Source organism: Monodelphis domestica, chromosome 5, assembly GCF_027887165.1.
Source record: "Monodelphis domestica isolate mMonDom1 chromosome 5, mMonDom1.pri, whole genome shotgun sequence".
NCBI classification, from domain to species: Eukaryota; Metazoa; Chordata; class Mammalia; order Didelphimorphia; family Didelphidae; genus Monodelphis; species Monodelphis domestica.
The window spans coordinates 324245118-324268797 of NC_077231.1; the positions used below are offsets into that span (position 1 = coordinate 324245118).

At 40.4% G+C, this 23680-nt stretch overlaps 1 long non-coding RNA gene across 1 annotated transcript in view; it reads left to right on the forward strand.

Moving 5' to 3' along the window:
• Positions 1-23680, forward strand: part of LOC103093430 (uncharacterized) — an 83422-nt gene that overhangs the window by 38345 nt on the left and 21397 nt on the right. The window contains exon 4 of the long non-coding RNA XR_001625349.2: positions 6413-6532. This is a non-coding gene — a long non-coding RNA (uncharacterized LOC103093430). The remainder of the gene's footprint in view (positions 1-6412; positions 6533-23680) is intronic.

Here is a 23680-nt window from a genome sequence, read left to right on the forward strand (position 1 = left end):
TAAAGGCCTCCAAGGTCTGTCTCATGGAAGATCCTGATTGTCCTCCCTCATTCTCTAACTGCATCTCTAATCATGAATGCAGCCCTAGAAGAATGTGCTTGGTTTTCACAGGTATGAATGGAACATCAGGAATCAAACCATGGGGCAGCATTTCTAGCAAATGTCCTGCTTCTACGGCTTCAGTTTTGCCTTGCACCCCCATCCCCAGGCCTGAGTAACCTCTCTAGCCCCAGGGACAGTGAGAGGTCAAGAAGCAGGATGGCTTCTACTGGGTGATATGGGAGTCCACCTTATCTCCATGTTTGAAGCATATCCTGATGGGAGCTGAGCTCTCTGAGCCAGAATATCATTCTGAACTCCTGTGGCATGTTCAGGGATCACAAAGATCCTTCCAGCTCTGGGAGACCAGCCATTCCCGCCTCCAAAGAGGATTGTTCCAGTCTATTTTCCCCTAAGCAGCAGGAGGAAATGCTGTAAAGAAGCAGGGCTTGGCAAGGCTATAGGAGGCATAAACAGTGTGTAATCCCCAGATGTGCAGGGCATTATATGCTGGGGGGGAGGGGGCCCTCACTGGGATCTTCATGGTTGGGAGACTTTGCTTTTGAAGCAGAGCTGGAAGGGCATGGGATAGTGTGAACCCCCCTGTTTCCTGACCTCCCTCTTCTTTAATCTCTAGCATTCACAAAGGCTTGGCTACAGGATTTCAGAATTCTCTTCCTTCCTTTTTAAACTGCTTAGATCATTATTCATGCAGTTGCTCAAGGTGTCCCCAAAATGATACACAGAGTGAGTTCTTGGAAATGGGCAAAGTGCTAACAACCGGAAGAAAATAAAACCTCCCAAGAAGCATTTCTAGAGTCCCTGCTGCGTGCCAGCCACTGTGTCAAGGGCTTGGGTTAAAGTCAGCTGCGGTGACCACTCTGAGGCTTTACATGTCCACAATACTTCAGGATTTCCAAACGATTTCCCTGCATATTCTTAGGTGCTCTCAGTAGCATCCCTGGCCTCAAAGAGCTTCTGCTTGCCCATGGGAATAGAATCTGTACAGAAAGTCAATAAGAAAGAACCAGAGCATACTTCTTGTAGGGTGTTAACGACTGGGAAATCCGCAGATTTCCTGTATCAGGAGGAACATGAACTTAGTCTTAGAGGAGGCTAAGAGCTCAAAGAGGCCAAAGTCAGGGAGGGGACAATTCCAGGTATAGCACGCAGCTTGGACAAAGCCACACGGTTGCGAAGTGGAAGGCTGTGTCACAGAGAAGAGCAGATTCAGCAATCTGGCTGGAACAGAGGCTACACTAAGAATAATCAGGCTGGAAATGTAGGCTAGAGCCAGACTCTGAAAGCTTCTACATTTCAAACAAAGCAAATTGTATTTGATTCTATTGAACCATGTAATTTGAGATTTGGAAGGTATTTCAATGATCAGCCAGTCCAATCCAAACAAACACAAAAGATTCTCCACTGTAATATACCCGATGATCAAGGATCATTCATCCTTTGCTTCAAGCCTTTCAGGAAAAGAGAGCTTACCTCTACTGTAGGGGGCCAAAGCCTTTGGTACAAAGCTTTAATGGGTAGGAGGTTTGCTTTGCTTGCTTGTTTTCCTTTAGGAAGGCAGTTAGACTAAGTTAGCCCCTTTGTTACTCCTCTTCCTTCTGTCTGCTGGGATCAAGAAGAAGAAGAAGGTTTATTCCACCCTCACTTGATAGTCATCTTTAAAATAGGATAACTGCCCATTTCCTTCCGTTGATCCTCAAATGGCATGGATTCAGGGGTGTTGCCTACCCCCCGAAAGGCTCTCCAGCTTCTCATTGTCAATAACCATGGCTCCGGGATAGCAGGGTCAAGAATGGGTTGTATGATGAAGAAAATGAGCTATTAAAAAACATAAGGTATCAGAGGAACATAAAGAGTGGCATAATGAATAGAGCTCTCCTGTAGGAATCAGGAAGAGCTCAGTTCAAATTTCCCTTCTGGAATATACTATGTGACTCCTGGCAAGTCAGTGCCTCTGCAACTCTCAGGGATTGTGGAGCAAGTGATGGCCTCGATTGGCAGGGGGCCTTTCCACAGGAGGAGTTCCTGATCCAAATGGAATAAACTGATTTTAAAGGGTTAGCCCAACTTTCCATACAATCTACCTAGTCTTCTTGGATCTTACACACCTTCAGGTACTCAGTAATCAATTGGCATTGGCCTCCTTGCTGTTCATACAAGACACTCATTTCCTGCCTCTCCACTGGCTGTCTGCCATGTGTAGAACCCCTTCATCATCATGTCTTCATCTGGATTTCCCTAATTTCTGTAACCTCAAAAATATGGGTTCAAGACTTTGAATTACCAAAACTGTAAAGATAATTTTAGTGTCTTAAATTAAATAAAAAATAAGTGGTCGCCATGGGAAAAATTCCCAAACATGAAATACCCAAGTCAGTGGGGTTTTATGGAGATTTTAATTAATATAAATGGAGGATTTAAGGAAAGGGAAGAGACAGAGTAAGAGGAAATAGTAGGAAAAGGTTAGGGCCTAGGACAATGGCATAGACCTTTCTCTTTAAGAGAGAAACTATAAGTCAGTCTTTAATCACTCACCACAAGATCTTTCCAAGCAAACTCTAATGTTTAGAGACCCAGCAGCCTCTTCTGACTCCTGACCTCCAATTCAGCTACCAAAGCTGAACTAATTCGAACTCCCCTTGAACTGATTCAGACAGCTCCTTTTAAAGAGAAATTCTCTTGTGTCACCTCCCCTAAATTTTCACATCTACCAATCACAGTAGATGCTTTTCCTAAGAGAGCCCATTCTTACTTTTTAGTTCTCACCTTCTCTGGGTAGATTATATCTTCTGAGTATTTCACCCCTCTTTGCAAAGCTTGCCCCTTGTAGGTTGCCTGACCTTTTAGTGATTAATTTGACCTTCATAGATACTTAGCACCCTTTTTATTACATCTAAAAACAGACCCAGCTTAAGGGCTTTTGGCCTCACTATAAGTATGAGTTAAGTACCTTCATTGTTCACTAAGGAGTTTTACAACTTTATCTTCCCCTTAAGGTATGCCTAATATGGGTGGAGTAATTTTAAAGTTTCCAATATATTCCTGATCAAGTACCTCCATTGTTTAAATGGGAATAGCCTTAACTAAATGTTTTAAGGTAGAGTTTGAGCAGTTTTAAGATTCCCATTTCCTTTAAGTTGGAGCTACAGTTCCATTTTCTACAGGAAATCTCTCCTAATCCCCCTTGATTCTAGGGCCTTTATTCTATTGAATCTGACTAATTTATCCTGTGGACACTGCCTTGTCCATAGTTGTCTGCATAGTTTCTTTCTAGTTAGATTGTAAGCTTGTAGAGAGCAGAAACTCTTTCATGTTTTTGGTATTTTCAATACTTTCTGTCTGGTAGGTACTTAAAATGTTTCTTGAGTAACTACTGAACTTTTGCCAAAGATATACCCTGAAAATAGGGCAAAAGGCAAGCACCTTCTGTTAGAAAATGTAGAGCAATTAAATAGTCTTTGGAAAATCTTGGGAGGTAAGCTGAGGACCTGCCTATGAGTATTCTGAAACCGAATTGAAGGCTCTTAGTTAGGGAAGGTTTTCCTAAAGTCTTCAACCAAGCATAGAATAACTCAAAGTGATTGGCCAGGAGCTTGGAAACTACCCATCTTAATATGCCCTTTTTGGAAAACCACTTATAGTAGGAATTGGCTTTCATAGAAGCTCCTTTCAAGTCCTTCAAAAATGTTTAACATCAGAGACAGCTAGGTGGCTCAGTGAACAGTGAGTCAGATCTGGAGATGGAAGGTCCTGGGTTCAAATTTGATTTTAGATACTTCCTAGCTATGTGACCTTGGGAAGTCACTTCACCTCCCTCCATTGCCTGGCCCTTAATATTCTTCTGCCTTGAATCTGACCCTTAGTATTGATTCAAAGATAGAAAATAAGGATTTAAAAAGGTTTGACATGAATTTTTTTGTTTCGAGCTTAACACAATTTTTATTAGATATTTATTTAAGGGTTCATGATTCTCATTCTACAAATGAGGAAAGTGAAAAACTCAAAGTAAAATGACTTGTCCATGATCTTATGGCTACTAAGCTTGAAGGAAGAGATTGGATCATAGAGATTCTTGACTACAAGTTTGTTTCTCTTCCCTACTCATCACTGACCATTAACTTCTGGAAACAGAAAGTTCACTACATGTTTAAATAGGTTCCAACATCAAGATTGGTACCAATTGTTTTTTTCCTGGCCAACAGTAGCACTTCAGGTATAAAAAAGAGTACCAGGAGGTGATCCAAATGATTACTGTGCCCTACTTCCAACCACCAAGGTCTGTTTCTCCACCTATTCAGAACAAGGACACTTAATCATCAGGACTGCCTTTTTGCAGATATCTTATGTCTATTCCTATTCTTGGAGAAATTAGCTCTTGTTATTATAAGATTAGAACTCTGGTTCTTACACTTCAGTCAAGTTCATTTAGAACTACTTGAATAGGTAAAAGAAGAGACATAAAGAGGGATTAAGGGCCTAGTCTAGCTACCCAGGTGGCTTTTTCAGCAGCACCCCAACACCGAAGTTTCTTGGCTTGATGCAGAGAGAGAGGAAGCACAAAGGTTTCCTGCTTAACCTCTTTTATCTTTCCTTTGGCATCCTGGGTTCAGACTCATGCATGCAGAAGTATGCAGATATAGGCAGAATTTCACAGAGAGTTGTCACCTGTGGGACCCAAGAAAGGGGGGAGGGTAACTATTCCCCTCACACTCCCCTCCTTCCATTTATCTGGAATGACTTTCTGCAGGTCCATTTCCTACCTCTCTGCTCCACCTTAGTTAGAATCTTCTCTGGATGAGAGGCAGAGTAGATCTGAGCTCCCTAAGTGCCAAGACGAGAGGAGGGAGGGTCAGAATATAGGTCTAGGGCATGGTGGTGAACCTATGACACACATGCCAGAGGGAGCATCAGAGTCCTCTCTGTGGACATGTGCACCCCAGCACAGAGTTCATTACTAGAAAGCCAGAGGGAAGCGGGGCCAGGGTACTCCCCTCCCCTCTCTCCTGATTTCTCATATCACCCACCCTCTAAAAGGTTTTCTATCACTGGTCTAGTGCCTTGGAGCCTACAAATAAAGGGCAGGCTACTCAAAAGTGGGTCTGTTCAAGGGCCTGGGTTCAGAGACTTAGATAAGAGGAAATATAACACTTCCAGAAGCCATGGAAAGTCTGTGTGTGTGTGTCTGTATGCACGTGCACCCACTGAGGTCCAAAGGTGTTTGGGGTTCAGGCCAGTTCCTGGATTACGTAAAACAAAGGAGAGTCATGGTGGGAAGGACATGTGGAAAATTCCACCAAAGCCCTAGATTCATTAGGGCTGCAGTATGTAATTAGGCTTGTTATGATTGTCTTCAGTCGGTCTCCTTGGAAGACAATTGTGCCTGATAGCCTGGTGATATTTCAGGCCTTCTTTATGGTGGCTTCCCAGTCCCTTCTTATTAAGCATTTCGAGTTCATTCATAATTTATGACCACGTCTAAGTCTCTGGTTAGAAAATCTCTCTGAAATCTTTATTAGATTGGAAGTAAATGTTCCCTCGCTCCCCCCAGCATTTTGTGAAAAACGAAGGTTCTATATTGTTGACAAAACTTCCAGAGCCAAATGCCCAATAAAGGGCCCAAACACCAGGAATATGTGCATGGTGGACAGAGCTCCTGTCCTCCATCCAAAGGAGGGATACTCACTGGCTTCATTTCCTGAATTCCTTACTAACTTGGCACAATCAACAATGACATTGAAGCGGCCTTCAGAAAAGTGTTCCTGACGGCTGACCTTTGCTCAGCTAGCTCGCCAAAGCCAATGGAGACCTTCTGAATTACAATTCCTCCATGCAGTAGCCTGGCCCTGGTGAGCCCGTGTTTATTTATATGTAGGTGCGTACGTGTGTGTGTGTGTTTGTGTGTGTGTGTGTGTGTGTTTGTGTGTGTGTGTGTTTGTGTGTGTGTTTGTGTGTGTGTGTGTTTGTGTGTGTGTTTGTGTGTGTGTGTGTGTTTGTGTGTGTGTGTGTGTGTGTGTGTGTGCGTGTGTGTGTGTGGGGGGGCCATCAAAAGAAGGAAAATTGGCGAGGAAGCTTTGCCTGAGAATGTCTAAGTCAGCTGAAATCGAATGGCATGTGGCTGACTTTTTGTGTCTGTTCGTTACTCTGCATTAGGCAGCACTCTTGTACAGAAATAATTGAAAGACAGGCAACTGTGTTAACAAACACAGAATGGGGTGCAGATTAAGGGGCTCGAGAATTCTTTGAGAAAGAACAGATAAAAACAGATTATAATAAATTTCCATTATGCCGTGGTAGAATCGCTGACTTTATAACTCAAATCTCACAATGATATTTCCCCACTTGAACACTGCAGGCATGAATAAATAGAGCTTACACGTGCGACAAAGATAAGACGGGCGCTGTCTGCGTATTTTATCCCTACTGGAGAAAACCTCAGATTTTCTTTTTCTTCATCCTGCTGGGAAATGTTCTGGTAAGTTAGCTCATTTTTAAAATTACTTAAATTGGAAATATGGCATAGCTGGGAGAAAGAGGTGGGGTTGGGTGTCACCAATATTGATGGGAAGGGATCCAGAGCAGTCAGGTCAGACCTACCAGCTGGGATAGACATCCAATCATTTTCCACTGAAGGGTATTCACCATTTTTCAGGGTTGTCATCTTCAATGGGCGATGACTTTGCTTTGTCATTTTATGGGCTTTTGCAAATTTTTTCTCCTTTAATTCATCAAGTATTTACTAAGTACCTACTGTGTGCATATTAATTGTACAAGATTCTGGGACACAAAGACAAATTATTTCTGTTTCTCAAGGAACTTGCCTCGTGGTGAGACGTGTTTCACCACCAAGGCTCCAAGTAACCTCTTAAGCCTTATTTCATATAACTTTCTTTCATGGACTTCTTGGACTTGTAAAACTGATCTTGTTCTCCCACAGACATTCCCCCACAGATAGGCTTCCATATTGGTTGTCCTCCATGTCTGAAATTCCTTCTCTCCATCTCTGTTTTCTCTCGTCTGGAACTCAGGTCCAAGCGCCCCTCCTGATGGAATCCTTTCAGCTTCTCCTAATGACCTTGAATTGATTTTATATGTATACTTAGATGTGCACATGGATTTTCCTATGCAACATGATCTCCTTGAGGGCATTTCCCACTCTTCTTCTCCAGGGCAAAATAGTGGGTAGAGAGATGGCCTCAGGATCAGAAAGACCTAGGTTCAAATCCTGCCTCTGATACCTGTAGGCTCTCTGACTCAAGGCAAATCCCTTAACCCTTCAGTATCCTTCACAACAACCCATATATTATGGGAAAAGTTCTGACTTGCATTGGTAGGAGGGGTTTCTTCTTCTCGAAGTTCCCTATATAAAAATTATGTGGTCAGTCCATATCTCATCGCAATGCCTAAGACAAAATTGGTACATATTTGATGCTTAATAAATACTTGGTAACTGGTTGATTAACTTGGGTCTAATTCATCTCTGAGAAACAGTTATCAATATTGATAACCAGGACTCTGGGGGAAGAATCATTTTATCCCATTGATCTAATTTTTGAATAATTGTGTATGCTTAGTTAAAGCAAATTCTAATCCTGAGTTTTTGAAACCTTTCAAGTCATCATTTAGGAAATCTTTGGACTGTAATTGTCTTTCCTGAGTATATGTGTCCCATGATTCTTACATAAGACTGCTGTGTAACCTATGCCATAATTCTACTTAAGGAAGAGAAAATGCTTTGCCAGTTCTTCTTTGGGGCCAAGTTTGTTGCTACAATTCCTCCATATTCAGGTTGATTTTGTCGTTGTTCTTTTCTTTTTTTTTAATGTGGTTGCAGTCATCATGTTTGTATTACTTACTTGGTTATGATTATTTCATTCAGCACTGGTCCATGTAAGTCTTCTTAGGGGTTTCTGAATTCTTCATATTAAGAATCAGTAATCTTCTGTCATGTTTATTTTCTTAATTTTTTCTATCCATTTTCCTCTTGATCTCAAGGTAATATTTTGCAGCATCAAAGGGATGAAAGGTAGGTGAGGAGATTGCAGACTTTGTATAGATCAGGGAGAGATGAGGAAGTCAGGCATAGCATTCTTTTCTCTATCCTTGTGATTTCTGAGCTGGAAGAAGAGAGAACAGTGAAAAAAGACTATGAGAAAAGACAGATGAAAATTTCCCCCAGTATTGGTGAGTCATTCTCAGGAGATCTCATTTCTGGTCTAAGGAAGATCTATCATCCATGGCCCTTAATGAAGGTAGACCTCAGCTAAGACCTAAATCATGGATTCTAGAGTCATAGAGATAGAGTCGGGAAGGCCTTTTGAGGCCACTGAGTCTAACCCTCCAATTTTAAAGAAGAGAGGCCTGAGGCATGGTGAAGTCCCTTGTGCAGGGTTACATAGCTAGCTGGTTCATGAGTATGATTATTTTATCGCTGGCCTTTCTGGTGTTGTCATTGCAAGGACACTACTGCTCAAGTTTGGATTCATGGGTTGTTGGGAACCTATAGAATGCCCGAGGCCCCAAAGTTGCCCAAGCTCAGGTAGGCAGAACGTTTATCTTACATTTGGGTAGTTAATCCTGATTGGCCAGGTTGGAGGCTCATTCTGTTTCTACCATCTAGAGCCTTGGTGATAATGTCATTGGCTCTCCCATTAACAACAGAACCACTCTCAACTTGGCATTTTTCAGACATGTTGATATAGGTCCTACAGTGGGACAATTGGGTTATACTGAGTTTGTTCTGAATGTTCAAACCTATTATAAAAGGCCCCAGGTGCCAGAGACAGGGTTCTGGTCCCCTACACTTTTGGGGCTATTTAATTCCAAAATTTGCATTTCCATAATAATTAGGAGAGTTTCAAATTCAATAAGAAAGAACAATAAAATCCTACTCGCTAGACCCTGGAAATTCTAAGCCAAGGCTTTGGGAGGAGAATCTCTGGATTTAAGTCCTTTAATGTGTTTGAAATTCCTGACAAGACTGACCAATTTGTAGCCAGCCCACTATTATTGATGACTACTGAGTATGCAGGATAGATCTGCTCTAAGGTGGATAGACCAAGACAGGCAGGTGGGGGGCAGGGAAACCCAGCTGGAGCTCCTGTTTGGAAGGAATTAGCATCAGCAGGAGGGCTAGCTTCAAGAGTGGCTGCTGTGTCTTCCTTAGCCAAGTACGAGTCCCAGCCTCGTGGAGGGCTGGGATCTGGGCAGGGGTGGGGCAGGGCAGGAGATAGCTTCAGGACCAGGCTTCTCAGTCATTTTCAGGCTAAAAGTATTGCTGAAAGGGCTCAGAGCAGAGGTGTGAGATGCAGGGTCAGCCAACACGAATTGCTGCAGAGACCTCTGTGGGAAAGAGCGACCACCCACACAATGGGCATTATTGGGATCCACCCCTGCCCTCAGCAGCACTGTGACCCAGGGCCAAACTAATTGTTACTATTTTAACAGCAAAGAGGCCTTGGTCCTTAGGATGGATATTTCTTTCCATTTCAACTCAGATCGATAGCTTGTGATATTGCATTAGCACTGCATTTAAACTGATCCACCTTGGACAGCGCTCAGCAGACATCCCCACATGGCCCTGGACTTATATTGCACAGAGCATGGGCTTAGCATCAGAAAGGTTTGGGCTGAAATAATGACTTGGACACGGACTAGACGTGTGATCGTGGCCCTCTCTGTGACTCCAGCAAGTCCTAAGATCATAAAATAAGAGCCCCAGAAGAAGAGATGTGCCTGGAGGGTAGGAGCCCCTAGCAAGCAGGTCTCCTCCCTCACACATACGATGCCAACATCATAGTTTGATCAAATGCTGTTTTAGGAAAAGTCAGAAACAGGCCAGCCCCAAGAGTGAAGCTGGGTTCAGAGCCCTGGTATTTAGGAGATATCTGATGACATGTATGGGGGTCTAGGACCTGGGCTACAGCATTCCAAGCCCTTCCATGAGTTTGGAAACACACGGACTCTTTTGTGGCATTCACATCTCTAAGCCTCAGTTTTCTCCAGTGTGAAATGGGGAGAACATGCACCTTTTCTACCTCAGAAGGCTGTTAGCACCAATAATATAATGTTTCCACATTAGGATTCAATGTTTTCTGAAACCTGAAGCTCACATACTGATTGTCTGCTCTGGCTGTCAGCAGTGACAATTAATGCCTTGCCTATCCCCCAAGGGGGAATAATTGCACAGGTAGACCCATGGCAAGGACAAGGTGGTTTCAGTGCCAAGAGTCTGCTGAGATCATTCTATTCATTTCAAGAGGCATTTATTTAACTTCTATATTGAGCAAAGGATATCTTTGGTGCTGTTAACAAGCAGACAAACTTGAAGCAGTCCCTGCCCTCTAGACACTTACATTTTACATACACATCATGTGTTCCAGGAAGAAATCTGTCTTTTCCAGCTCGACAGAATAGCAAACGGATGCATATAAATGGTGAAATGCAATATACATACAAAGTGACACAGTCTAATTGCAAGGGGAGGAGATTGTTAATGAATCAGGCATACTTCATGTTCTTTGAAGAAAAAGGTGATTTTGGAGACAAAAAAGGAGATAATTCCATATGGGGTGCAAAGGCACAGGGAGAGTGAAAGGAAAATGATCATGGGGAATAGGTAGTCATCTTGTTTGACTGGACTGAGAAAGTGAAAGGGGAGTTATAAAAATATACTTGGAAAGACCAAACAGAATTTATGCTTTATTCTATATGGAATTGGGAGCCATTGAAATCTTTTGATCAATTGAGTGATATCATTAGACCTATGCTAGACAGTATGACTGACATCTGGGTAGAGGATTGATTGGATGTGAGGAAAATTATTGTTCAGTTGTTTCACTCATGTCTGAGACTGTGATCACATTTGGGGTTTTTGGGCAAAGATACTGGAGCTATTTGCCATTTCCTTTTTCAACTCATTTTATAGATGAGGAAACTGAGGCAAACAGGGTTATATGATTTGCCTAATATCACCCAGTTAGTATTTGAGCATGTCTTCCTAACTTAAGGTCTAGCACAATATCCATACAATTTGGAGTGGGGAGAAATATGAGGCAGCCAAACTCACCAGCAGGCTCTTGTAAAGGTCCAGATATGAGATAAGGAGGACCTTCACCAGAGTATTGGCAGTGTTAGAGAAGAGAAAAGGCCATATTGAAGACACTCACAAGACAAAATTTACAGGTCTTGGCAACTGATTGAATATTGGGCAGAAGTGGAGCGGAGATAAGAGATCGTTCCAGTGGAGGATAACTCCCATCTTATGAACCTAAGTGTTGAGGATGATGATAGTACCTTCCATAATAATAGAGAAGTTAAGGAGTAGAAATAGAGGGATAGAGAATGAGTTCAGTTTTGGAAATGATCAGTTCAGATGTTTATTGACATCCATTTGTAGGCATCTGAAAGACAGTTGGATATGTGAGATCACAGGTTAAACGAGAGTTGGGGATGGGATAAATAAACCTGAGAGTCCTTGGTAGCTGATAAAATCATTAAGTGAATCATAATAAAGGGAGAAGAGAAGGCCTATATGCCTGAGTGAAATAGTTAGAGAGTGTTATCTGAATGAGGACCCAGCAAATGAGGGGTGGTCATGTAGGTAGGAGGAGAAGCAAAAGATATTGATGTCCCAAAAATCTAGAGAGAAAGGAAAATCCAAGAAGAGAGAGATAAATAGTGCCCAAGGTTGCAGAGAGAAGAATGAGGATTTCAAAAAGGCCATTGGGTTTGGTGACTAAGAGATCATTGGTAACTCTGGAGAAAGTTTTTGTAGTCTAGTCATAAGACTGGAAGCTGGGCTGTAAGATGATAAGAAGAGAGTAAGGGGAAACAAAGTGGAGATATATGTTGTAGATGACTCTCAGTTTACCTATAAAGGACAAAAAAGAAATGTGTCAGTAGTTATTGGAGTAAGAACCAAATGAGAGTTTTTTTTTTCAGAATGGAGAAGACTTGGGTGTGTTTGTAAGTGGTAGATAAGTAGCCATTTGACCCCTAGGGAGCAATTGAAAATAAGTCATAAAGTGGGGGCCTCAGAAGGGGCAATCTGTTGGAGCAGATGGGATGGAATGGACTTTCTTGTGATGGTGGCAGGTTTAGCCTTTGTAAGGAGAAAGGGCACATCTTCATTGGAGAGCTTTAAATGACCAGAGAGTTGAAGGACCATTAGTCATTCTTATTTTATATTTAAGATATCCCAATTCCAAAGATGTCATGTCAAAGCAACTCTATGATATAGACAGAATAGCTATTAATATTACAGTTCAATGCATGAGGCAACTAAGGCTCTGATAACTTAAATAACATTTTTCTTGCTATCACAGTTTTCTGGATGCAGTATCCATGTCCTCAAAGAACATGGAATGTGATGCTCAGAATAGAAGACAAGTCAATATGACCAAACTATAATTTTTATATCAGTTATTGAGTTCCCCTCAATTTAGTATTAAAATCATGTTAACTGTTATTTTTTGCTTCTATATTTTCATAAACAGCACTACTGATTCCCATTGACCTTGTGCTAAACTAAAACTTCAAAATATGTTTCAGCCAAACTTCTATTGAGTCCTGGCTTTTCTATTATGCATTTGTCAAGTTGATTTTTTGATACTTAAGTTTAATAATTGACCTTTATCCAATTCCATTCCATCGTATGTAACTTGACTCAGTTTTCTATAGTACCATTATCCTTGAATTCTGACTTTACTTTCCAGCTAGCTTTCTCTTCCAGGTGTGTTTTTCTATAACTGAAAAAGAAGCCATCTATGCCATTAGTAATTAATAAAAAATATTAAAGACAAAATATCAGACATTCTTAAAGACCTCTCCTGGAGATCATCTTTCAAGGTGATAGAAGCCAATACTATGATCTTTAGATAAAAGTGGTAAATAGGCAAGTTTAAATTAGATGTCAGGATAAAAACAATGGAAAAAAAGAAATCATTCACAACCAAAAGTTGAATAGACTACTTTGAATGGTTCACAAACAGAGCCTTGATAACCACTTGAAAAATATGCTGTGGAGGGGACCCTCCTTTAAAGATACAGGTTAGATTCAAGGAGACATTGCTTGTAAAGTGCTAAAGATGTTGCCTGACACAAAATAGGCATTATAAAAAGGTTTGTTCAGATTCCCTTCCCCTTTATTTAGTGGCCTCTATGATAATTTTTAGGTTCGAATTTCTGTTATTCTCTCACATTGATTTTCTGGAAATGATTTCTGGATTATTTTCATTGACATTTTTTCTGTATTCAGAAGTTTTAGATGATTTTCTTTTTTTTTTTACCCTTACCTTCCATCTTGGAGTCAATACTGTGTATTGGCTCCAAGGCAGAAGAGTGGTAAGGGCTAGGCAATGGGGGTTAAGTGACTTGCCCAGGGTCACCCAGCTGGGAAGTGTCTGAGGTCAGATTTGAACCCAGGACCTCCCATCTCTAGGCCTGGCTCTCAATCCACTGAGCCACCCAGCTGCCCCTGGGTGATTTTCTTAATTATTCTTTGCATTATAGTTTTTCATTACATTTTGTTTGCTTGTCTTCTTCTTCTGGGAGATCTATAATCCTTATATTGTTTTCAGGTACCCTTTTTTGAGATTGTATCCTTTGTATGGAGCATGAAGATCATTATTTCTTTGAACATTATTTCTCTTTTATTCTTTTCTTCCAGATTGTCCTTTACTTCTTTGAATTTGGATTCCCAGTTACTCATTTTTCTTTTGTTTCTTTCATAAGAAGTGCCACTGTGAATTAATGTTTTTATCCTGCTAATCATTTCTACTACATGAGTTGTGAATTTTGTTTATAAAATTCTTATTTCTCTTTTAAACCAATCAGTGATTTCCTGCTATGGTTCTTCATTCTCTTGAGAATTCATGGAATTCTCTGTCTCGGGCTTTGATTTATTTTTATTTTTCTTATAAAATTTGCTTATAGATGAGAAACTTTTAGAAAACCTGGAGATCATATTTTCTTTTGTTATTAATCTCTTCTCTTTTGGTGTATCTGCTTATTCTCAGTATTTTTAATTGAGTTTTCCTCCTGAGTTTTTAGTACTTTCATCTCTTCCCCAAGTTTAAGGGAAGAAACTGACCCCAGTTTTATGTTGGGTTCAATAGGGAATCATACATCCACATCCATGCGTCTTGTTTCAGTTCACTTTGCACCTTGGTTTCCTCTGCTTTTCCTGAGAAGATCCCCCTGCTCCTCAGTTTCCTTTGTTCTGTGCCTCAGTTCTCTTATTCTGCCTCTCCCTCTAAGTTACTTCTTCCCTTACATTCTGAGTATGTCTCAGTTCCCTCTTCTCCTCAGTTCCTTCTGCCCCTCAGTTCACTGGTTGAAGAGTTTTGTAGTTCACAGCATTATCATATTTGGCTCAGCTGGAACAAGACTCTGCCTTTTGGTTTTCCAGGGAAATGGTAGAAAGAAGTGAGGTACAGGCCTGCGGTTCTAAGTTTGACTGGTAGATGTGGTGGAGGGAAGTGGAGACAGTGCTAAGTGTCTTTAGTGCTCAGGAAACAGCCTTCTCCATCATGACAACATTACATCAGTCCGTCTCTTCCAGATTTTATGCCCTGCTCTGTTCTAATTTCATTAGAAATTTATTTTCTCTAATACAAAATTTCCAAAATTTAGAGGCTTTGAGATGTCATAATGCTACCCCCCCCCCAAAAAAAAAAAACGTATCATTCATTGTGCTGATAAAATGGCTTAGAAATCAGTTCACTGACATGGAAAATTTGGTGATGATTCTTTGACTATGACCATTCAATAGATGAAATCCACACTTCTAGCTCAAGGCTCCATTTCTTCTTTTAAATAATAATATATGATACTTTATCCAAAGCCTGCTAAATTCTAGGTATGTCTACAGTGTCCTTTATTCTACTATTCTGTTCATGTTGACCATTTGTTCTTATGGTTTCTTTATCTGCATTTGCATGCAACATTTCCTCTATAACTTGTCAAGAATTGATGTTAAATTCCTTGATGAAACTTGGCACATTTATCTTTCTCTAATGCTGTAGTACCAGTATTATGCTCCAAATTTTCAGAATGTCACTGAGCATGGTTTAATAATCACTGATTTCTGTGCACTATGATATAGATTAGTGGTCCCAATCTCATGCACACCCAAAGAACAGATGCGTTCAATCTTCTTATTACTTGAAGTATCTTGGAATTGAATCTCTATGAGCAAAGGTGTACAGTGGGGGTGAAGCCAAGATGACAGAGTAGAAGCAGGGAAACGTGAAACCACCAGGACAGTCCTTTTGAACCAATCTTAAAATAATGCCACAAAATAAACGCAGGAGTGAAAGAACCAACAAGGAGATGGAGTGAAGCAATTTTCATGCAGAGAACGACTTGAAAGGCGGGCAGAGAGGGTCTGGATCCCTGGGATGAGAGGAGAACCCAGGCAGGAGGAAGCTACAGCAAGGGAATCAAGCCAACAGCAGTGAAGCCCAGGGCACACTCTAAAAAGTCCCAAGCAAACCTTCCTGAATCCTGGCATTCCAGCCTGGGGAAATCTGCATGCCTGATTGTATGGGCCCAGAGCAAGATCAGGAATTCCAGCTTGGACTTGTGGTGAAGACGTTTTCTCAGTTTGGCATAATGTTTGCAGCCCTCCAAGCTCGTGTCGACCCAGAACGGGGCCCCTGGAGTCCAGTGGGAGTCATTCCCCAGGTGCTGGCCTGTGGTAACCCCAGATTGGCTGGCCCTTGCCAAAGCCCAAGGGGGAGTCCAAGGACAAGGCCTCCTCCAGTGTCCCTGATGTGACCTAGCCCAGAGTGCCTCCAAAAGCCCCCACTCATGCATGAGGCTAGAAGTTGAGTCAGCTGTCTCAGGGCATGATTGAACAGCAGTTGGAGGCGACTCTCAGAGCTCCCAGACCACAGAACTCATACCAGCTTGGAAGAACGGAAACTCACAGAAAGCCAGAAATAAGGCTAAGACTAGCATCAAGGAAGAACTGGAGTTTAAGCAAGGGCCCAATTCTTCCTGAGAACAGAGGCTACCTTGAAAATAAAAGTGAAAGTGGAGAAAAAGGTTGGGAAAATGAGCAAATATAAAACAACAACAACAACAGCTAACCATAGAAAAATGTTATGGCAAAAGGAACAATACAAAGACACAGAAGGGGACAGTGAAAGACAGTGAAAGCAAAGAAAATATATCCAAAATTTCAAAGAAAAATATTAATTGGATTCCAATTCTGGAAGAGCTCAACAAAGGATTTTAAAAATAATTAAGAGAGGCAGAGGAAAAATGATGAGAAATGAAAGCAATGCAAGAAGAAATGGGCCAAATGAAAAAAAGAAGGTTCAAAAGCTGCAGAAGAAAGTAATTTAAAAAACATTAAAATTTCACAAGTAGAAGTTAATGACTTGATGCAACAATAAAACAAAAACAAAAGAATAAAAAATCAGAAGTGTTAAGATTAAAATTTAGGGAAACTGAGGCAGGAAGAAATTAGTTTCTCTCTGCTAGAGGTATTATTTTTATGAGGTTTATTAAAGGTCAAGGGTTAAAGAAAATACAAGAAAGAGAAGCATGTGCTAGGTGGGCCATGAGGCCCACCCAAATTTCACTCACATCATGAGACACGTCTGTTTGCCAGCATAGAAAAGAAGAGAAGAGACCCTGCCATGGGCAGAGACCCTTTAAATAATGATTTGCTCTTGGCCCAGGTGAGAATTCAGTGATATTACAAAGCATTTTGGGGAAGTGGAGCAAGGACTTCTGGGGACTGAAGTCCTGGATTCAAGTCTCCATTTTTTACAGAAGGTAATGTGAAATATATCATTGAAAAAACAACTGATTTGAAAAAAAAATAAAGTTATGGTTAATCCAATCAAAGAAAAGAAAGAGATTCAAATTAACAGTATCAAAGATGAAAAAAGTGATCTTACCTCTAATGAAGAGGAAATTAATGTAATGATTAAGAACTTTTTTGCCCAATTCTATGGCAATAAATATGACAGTCTAGGTGAAATAGGTAAATATTTACAAAAAATATAAACTGCCCAGATTAACAAAAGAGGAAATAGAATACTTAAATAATTGAATCTCAAAAAAATAAATTGAATAAGCCATCAAGGAACTTCCTAAGAAACCCCCCCCCCCCAGGGCCAGATGGATTCACAAGTGAATTCTATCAAACATTTGAAGAACAACTAATTCCAATACTATCCAAATTATTTGACAAAATAAACAAAGGAGGAGTCTTACAAAATTCTTTTTATGACACAAATATGGTACTGATCCCAAAGACAGGCTGATCAAAAACAGAGAAAGAAAATTACAGACCAATTTCCTTAATGAATTTAGATACAAGAATCTTAAATAAAATACTAGAAAAAGGATCACAGCAAGTTATCACAAGGCTTATCCATTATGACCAGGTGGATTTTATACCAGAAATGCAAGGATGGTTTAATTTTAAGAAAAACTTCCACATAATTGACTATACCAATAATCAAAACAACAGAAATCACATGATTAACTTAATACATGAAGAAAAATCTTTTGACAAAAATATAACACTCATTCCTATTAAAAACCCTAGAAACCATATATGCACCATATGGTATAATATCTAAATTTTTAAAAGAAAAACTAAATGAACTTCATGAAGAAATAGATAGTAAAACTATACTGATGAGGGACCTTAACTTTTAACCCTTTCAGATCTAGGTAAAGAAAAAAAATAAACAAGAAAGAAGTAAAGGAAGTGAAGGAAATATTATAAAAGTTAGGACTAATTCATCTGTTGAGAATTGAATGGGAATAGAAAGAAATATACTTTCTTTTCAGCAGTACATGGCTTCTAACAAAAACTGACCATATATTAGGGCATAAAGCTTTACAACCAAATGCAGAAAAACAGAAATATTAATGAATCCTTTTCAGTTCATAATGCAATAAAAATTATAATCAGTTAAGCTCCATGGGAAGAAAAAAATAATTGGAAACTAAATAATCTAATGCTAAAACAAATGAACTCCCTAAGGAAAATCCCCAAGGCCTGGAGGATTCACAAGTGAATTCTATCAAACATTTAAAGAACAATTAATCCCCAAAATACATAAATAATTTGGGAAAATAAGCAGAGACAGAAATCCTATCAAATTCTTTTCATGAAAAAAATATAGTAGTATTATTTATTCCAAGAAGACTAAAACTAGAAAAGAAAAATTATAAGCCAATTTCATTAATGAATATAGATGCAGAAATTTAAAATAGGATACTAGCAAAGAGAATACAGCAATATATCACAAAAATAATTCACTATGACCAGATAGGATTTATCCCAAGAATGCAAAGTGATTTAATATTAGGAAAACTATCCAGATAAATGATTAATTTTTCAAATTTATAAAGAGATAAGTCAAATTCTTAAAAATACAAGCCATTTTTCAATTGACAAATGGTCAAAGGACAAGAACAATCAATTTTAAGAAGAAGAAATCAAATCCACTGATAATCACATGAAAAGAAATTCTAAATAACTCTTGATTAGAGAAATGCAAATTAAAACAACTCTGGGGTACCTTCTTACATCTATCAAATTGGCCAATATGGCAGTAAAGGTAAGTTGTAAATGTTGGAGGGGATGTGGCAAAAGAGGGACACATACATTATTGGTAGAGTTGTGAATTGGCCCAATTATTTTGGAGAACAATTTGGAACTGTGTCCAATGGGCTATAAAACTGTGCATATTCTTTGATCTGCTATTATCACTACTTGGTCTATATCTCTGACATAATTAAAAAAGGGGGAAAGAAGCTATTTCTACAGAAGTATTTATAGTAGCTCTTTTTGCAGTGGCAAAGAATTGGAAATTGAGGGAATGTCCATCAACTGGGTAATGGCTGAACAAATTGTGGCACATGATGGTGATGAAATACTATTGGGCTATAAGAATGATAGGCTAGATGATTTCAGAAATTGCTGGAAAGATCTGTAGGAACTGAGGCATAGGAAAATAAGCAGAACTGGGAGAATATTTTACATAATAACAGCAATATTGTATGATGATTATCTGTGAAAACTTGGCTACTCTCAGCAACGTGATGATCTGGGACAATCCTGAAAGATTTGTGACAAGGAATGCTATCCACCTCCAGGAGAAAAACTGTTGGAGTCACAGCAGTGTGTTTATGGTGTTATTTTGGGGGTTTTGGTCATGCCTGAGTTTGCTTTTGGAAGTGTGCTTTGTATGACAATAAAAATAAAGTGAAATAAATCTCTATTTTTGTTCACTTCATTTCCAGTCCCAACACCATTCCCCTTGGCAGAAGAAACAGTAGCCTTTGTGGAAAGGTTATGTGGCGATGCCTTCTCATCCCTTGTCAGTTATTACCACCTCTTCGATCCTTTATCTTCCTCTTTCCCCTGATTTCAATGAATACATTGTCTGCTCATAGAGTGAAGCATCACATTAACTCAGAATCACTTAGCTTGACATACACTGTTTCAGCACATCTGAGTCATATAGAGATTTCCCACCTTATGGATCCCACCCCACTTTTTTTTTAAACCTCACCTTCCATCTTGGAGCCAATACTGTGTATTGGCTCCAAGGCAGAAGAGTGGTAAGGGCTAGGCAATGGGGGTCAAGTGACTTGCCCAGGGTCACACAGCTGGGGAGTGTCTGAGGCAAGATTTGAACCCAGGACCTCCTGTCTCTAGGCCTGGCTCTCCATTCACTGAGCCACCCAGCTGCCCCCCACCCCATTTAAAATGTGGGGGATTCTCATTGGGCAGACACTCTGCAGAGCTCTACCTTGAGAAGGAATGGTATCAGCACTGATTGATGTGTCTCTTCTCTGAGGAAGAATGACCACAATACTTTTTCATTACACAGAGCTTCCATTCCACAGGGCCAGAGACAGCATTTTTCATACCTGATGTTAATTCTCCAGGTAAGCAGTGTAAACCTCAAAATTTCTTAGACTTATAAATGTTGGAAATTTCACCATTGGGAAATTTCATACTTGAAAAATTTCCTATTGATAGTGGGTCTTGGCTATTGGAATGTGAACCCCATTGGCATGAGAGTTTCCCCCTCCTCCCTTCTTAAGATTACTTTAGGACAAAAACCTTTTGCTGAACAATGGAAAGGACTTTGACCTATGCTTAAGCATAGAACAGGAATTTCTTTGAGTCATGATTGATTTTAGAATTGATATAATGGAGATACTTGGAATCAATCTCCACCCTACTCAGTCCTAACAGGATTGAGGAAGGGCTGCAGCATAGATCAAAATTTAATTATTCCAATCTCTACCCTACTCAGGTTAACAGGATTTAGGAAGGGCTGTAGCAAAGGATCAAAGATTTAATTATTTGAAAATATGACCTTCAACAGACATGTGCAAAGCCAGAGACCTCTGGGCGGTCCTGGGTTAAGCTAGAGCCTCCATTGGCACAGGGAAATTGATGGACAGTGATTGGTAGATGTGAGAACTGAGGGGAGGCAACTTGGATGGTTTCCTAAAAGAGAGAGGGGTCTGAAGACTCAGATGGTGTGTTTTAGGAGTTTGTCGGAGTGGTTGCGGTGTGCTCTGAGAAGCTTGCTCTGAAGGAAGCTGAAGGTGGGGGCCTCTGAGACTGTTTCTCCATTTTGGTCACGTGAGTAATAGGGACTGATCTCCTTTCTTTGCCCCAGCTATCTAAGGGCTTGAGCCTTTTGGCCCAGCCTAAACAGAAGGGGCATTTAAGCCCTATTCCCTTCTCTCCCCTTTCTCTCTACATCTATCTCTCTATCTCTAATTCCTTTCTTCCTCCTGTTTGTAATTAAAACTCCATAAAAGGTTGACGGCTGACTTGAGTTTTCATTTAGGAATTACATAGCTGAATTCCTTGGCGACCTTAAATTAATATATATCAGTCTTTTAAAAGTGATTTCCTTGTCACATTGTGGCGACCACGAAGGGATATTCCTTGGGCACCCCCCTGAAGGGCACCTCTCTGAGGGTCATTAGTATCTCGAGTATTTTTTGGACGAGCGCCATTTCTCATATATTGTTGTTGTTGTTTATTATCATTATAATTTTCTTCAATTTGAGCATTGTCATTAATTTCCCAATTCCTATTCTATAATTCTGGTTTCTAAAGTTCTTATTTCTATATTCATTATAGTTATTTCCATAGTCATTATTATAATTTCTAGAATTCTGGTTTCTATAACCATTATCATCATTTCTATAGTTATTATTTCTAAAACTATTATTAAACTGTGTATTCCTTCCAAACATCTTAAGAAAGGTTCTACATTCCATCATTTTGTGGCCCTTCTTCTCACAGAAGTGGCAAGTAATGGATTGATAATTAAATCTTTGATCCTTTGCTAAAAGCCCTTCCTAAATCCTGTTAACCTGAGTAGGGTAGAGATTGGAATAATTAAATTTTGATCTATGCTGCAGCCCTTCCTCAATCCTGTTAGGACTGAGTAGGGTGGAGATTGATTCCAAGTATCTCCATTGTATCAATTCTAAAATCAATCATGACTCAAAGAAATTCCTGTTCTATGCTTAAGCATAGGTCAAAGTCCTTTCCATTGTTCAGCAAAAGGTTTCTGTCCTAAAGTAATCTTAAGAAGGGAGGAGGGGGAAACTCTCATGCCAATGGGGTTCACATTCCAATAGCCAAGACCCACTATCAATAGGAAATTTTTCAAGTATGAAATTTCCCAATGGTGAAATTTCCAACATTTATAAGTCTAAGAAATTTTGAGGTTTACAGCAGCATGAACACACAGTCAGATGACTGTTTTCAGAGAATTTCAATGAGTGGTATGAGAGTGAGAATGAGCCCTAAGTTATATGAGCAGTGTTAGGGAGGAAATGATTCAGCAAAGAGATGTTACCTGGGAAGGAAAGGGATGCTGCTATTCCCCAAATTCCTGGTTTCATGGCTCTTCCTTTCTACATGTTAAGTTCATGTTAAGTTCATGTTAAGTTGTTGTGATATTGCTACAGAAAGGCCACTCTAGACAGGCCTGGCTACATTGCAGGAACCTGGCCGAGGTCCCAATCTCTTTCCCAAAGTTAAAAGTCAGGCCGTCGGTAGCCCTGGATGGAGTCACTCCACCAGCAACATCATTTCCCCTTAAAGGCTTTTAAGTAATTTAGATATATGGGAGGGAGATCTGCAACTCCACATATGATTAGGTCTAAGTAATTAAGCATGCAAATGATATACTAATTTAATGTGCCCCCACATGTTGTTAATAATAGGGAGATAGAAGCCATTAAGAGCGCTCTCTCGGAAGTGCCCAAAGGACTCAGCTGATTTATCTGCAGACATGCTTAACATGTTCAGTCGAAGAAGGAGCCGGCGTTTCCATCTCTGTACCTCCTGTGCATTGTTCAGTGGCGGGCATATGGCAGCCACCTAATAAATACCGACCTAATTGAACTGAAAGCAGCGGGTCCTCCTGGCCCATCCTTGGCTCTTTCCAGTAACATCCCCCAACCTGCAAAAGAATTGCGGGTCCCTGAAGTCTGCCCTGCAGTTGCCAGTGGGAAACAGCTGCCAACCTTTAGTGACAAGACTCCATGGCAGAGACAGGAATTAATGAGGCTCATTTCCCCGCCAGCCTGCCCTGCATCCTTAGAGAGTCAGAGGGCAGTGGAAGAGCATAATTATGGGAGTTAAGGAGTAATGGCAGTGGGATGGAGTTAGGATCCGTGGTGTGCTTTAAGAGAACAGCTTTGATTGTATTTTTAGTTGGATGTGGGTGAATCGGAGTGGGGGGAAAGGGCCTCCGTGAAATGGTACTTAGCAGCTATAAATGGAAACACGCATTCAAATTCTCCCTTCAGAATAATAAAGAGAGAAAAAAGCTCCCCCCCTGATTACATGTCCAGCAGTAGAAATGAACACCATCCGTTATCCTTTGCTCAAGGTTGTCATGATGATAGAAATAAGTGTCAGGTGCGAATTACTGATTTCTAACCATGTTGAAAAAGCCACAGCAGTGAAGGGTTTCCTTTTATTTAATCATGCATGCTAAGAATTTTTCCATTTTTACCTGCTCAGTACAGTAAAGTTCACTGAAGTGTGGCAGGCACTTTATAAATCTGAACTAAAGGAGACAATGACCTTTCACTAGAGACTCCCGTGCCTTTCTGTATGCGAGAGGCCCTTTATTGGAATGGACTCATCAAGGCGTTCGCTCTATTTACATGGTAACCTTCTCCCTCCCTCCCTGCCCACCCCCCCCCCCCAGCTAAGGGCTGAACATGCCTCTGCTGAGGACGATTTCCTTTTCCTCCGGGGTGGACTATTGAAATGTCTGCAGATCCCCCATGACAAAGGGCATCGTCGGTGTGCCTCGGACTCATTGGCTGAGCTCCATATGGTTTCCTTAGTGATCAGTCTCATTTTGTTGCATCCAAAGGTGATGCGACTAGTCTGGCCAAAGAACTCGGCTCCATTCAACACATGGTGATTATCTCCTCTGGGTTATTTTGCTAGAGATAGATGAACATTTCCACCCTTAATTCAACACATTGTTCTCTTTGCTCGTGTTTGAATTCTCTGTCTGACATCTTCCAAAAAAGGCGAGGAGGTCAATGATGCTGGAGGGAGTCGGAGTGGCCACTCTTTTTG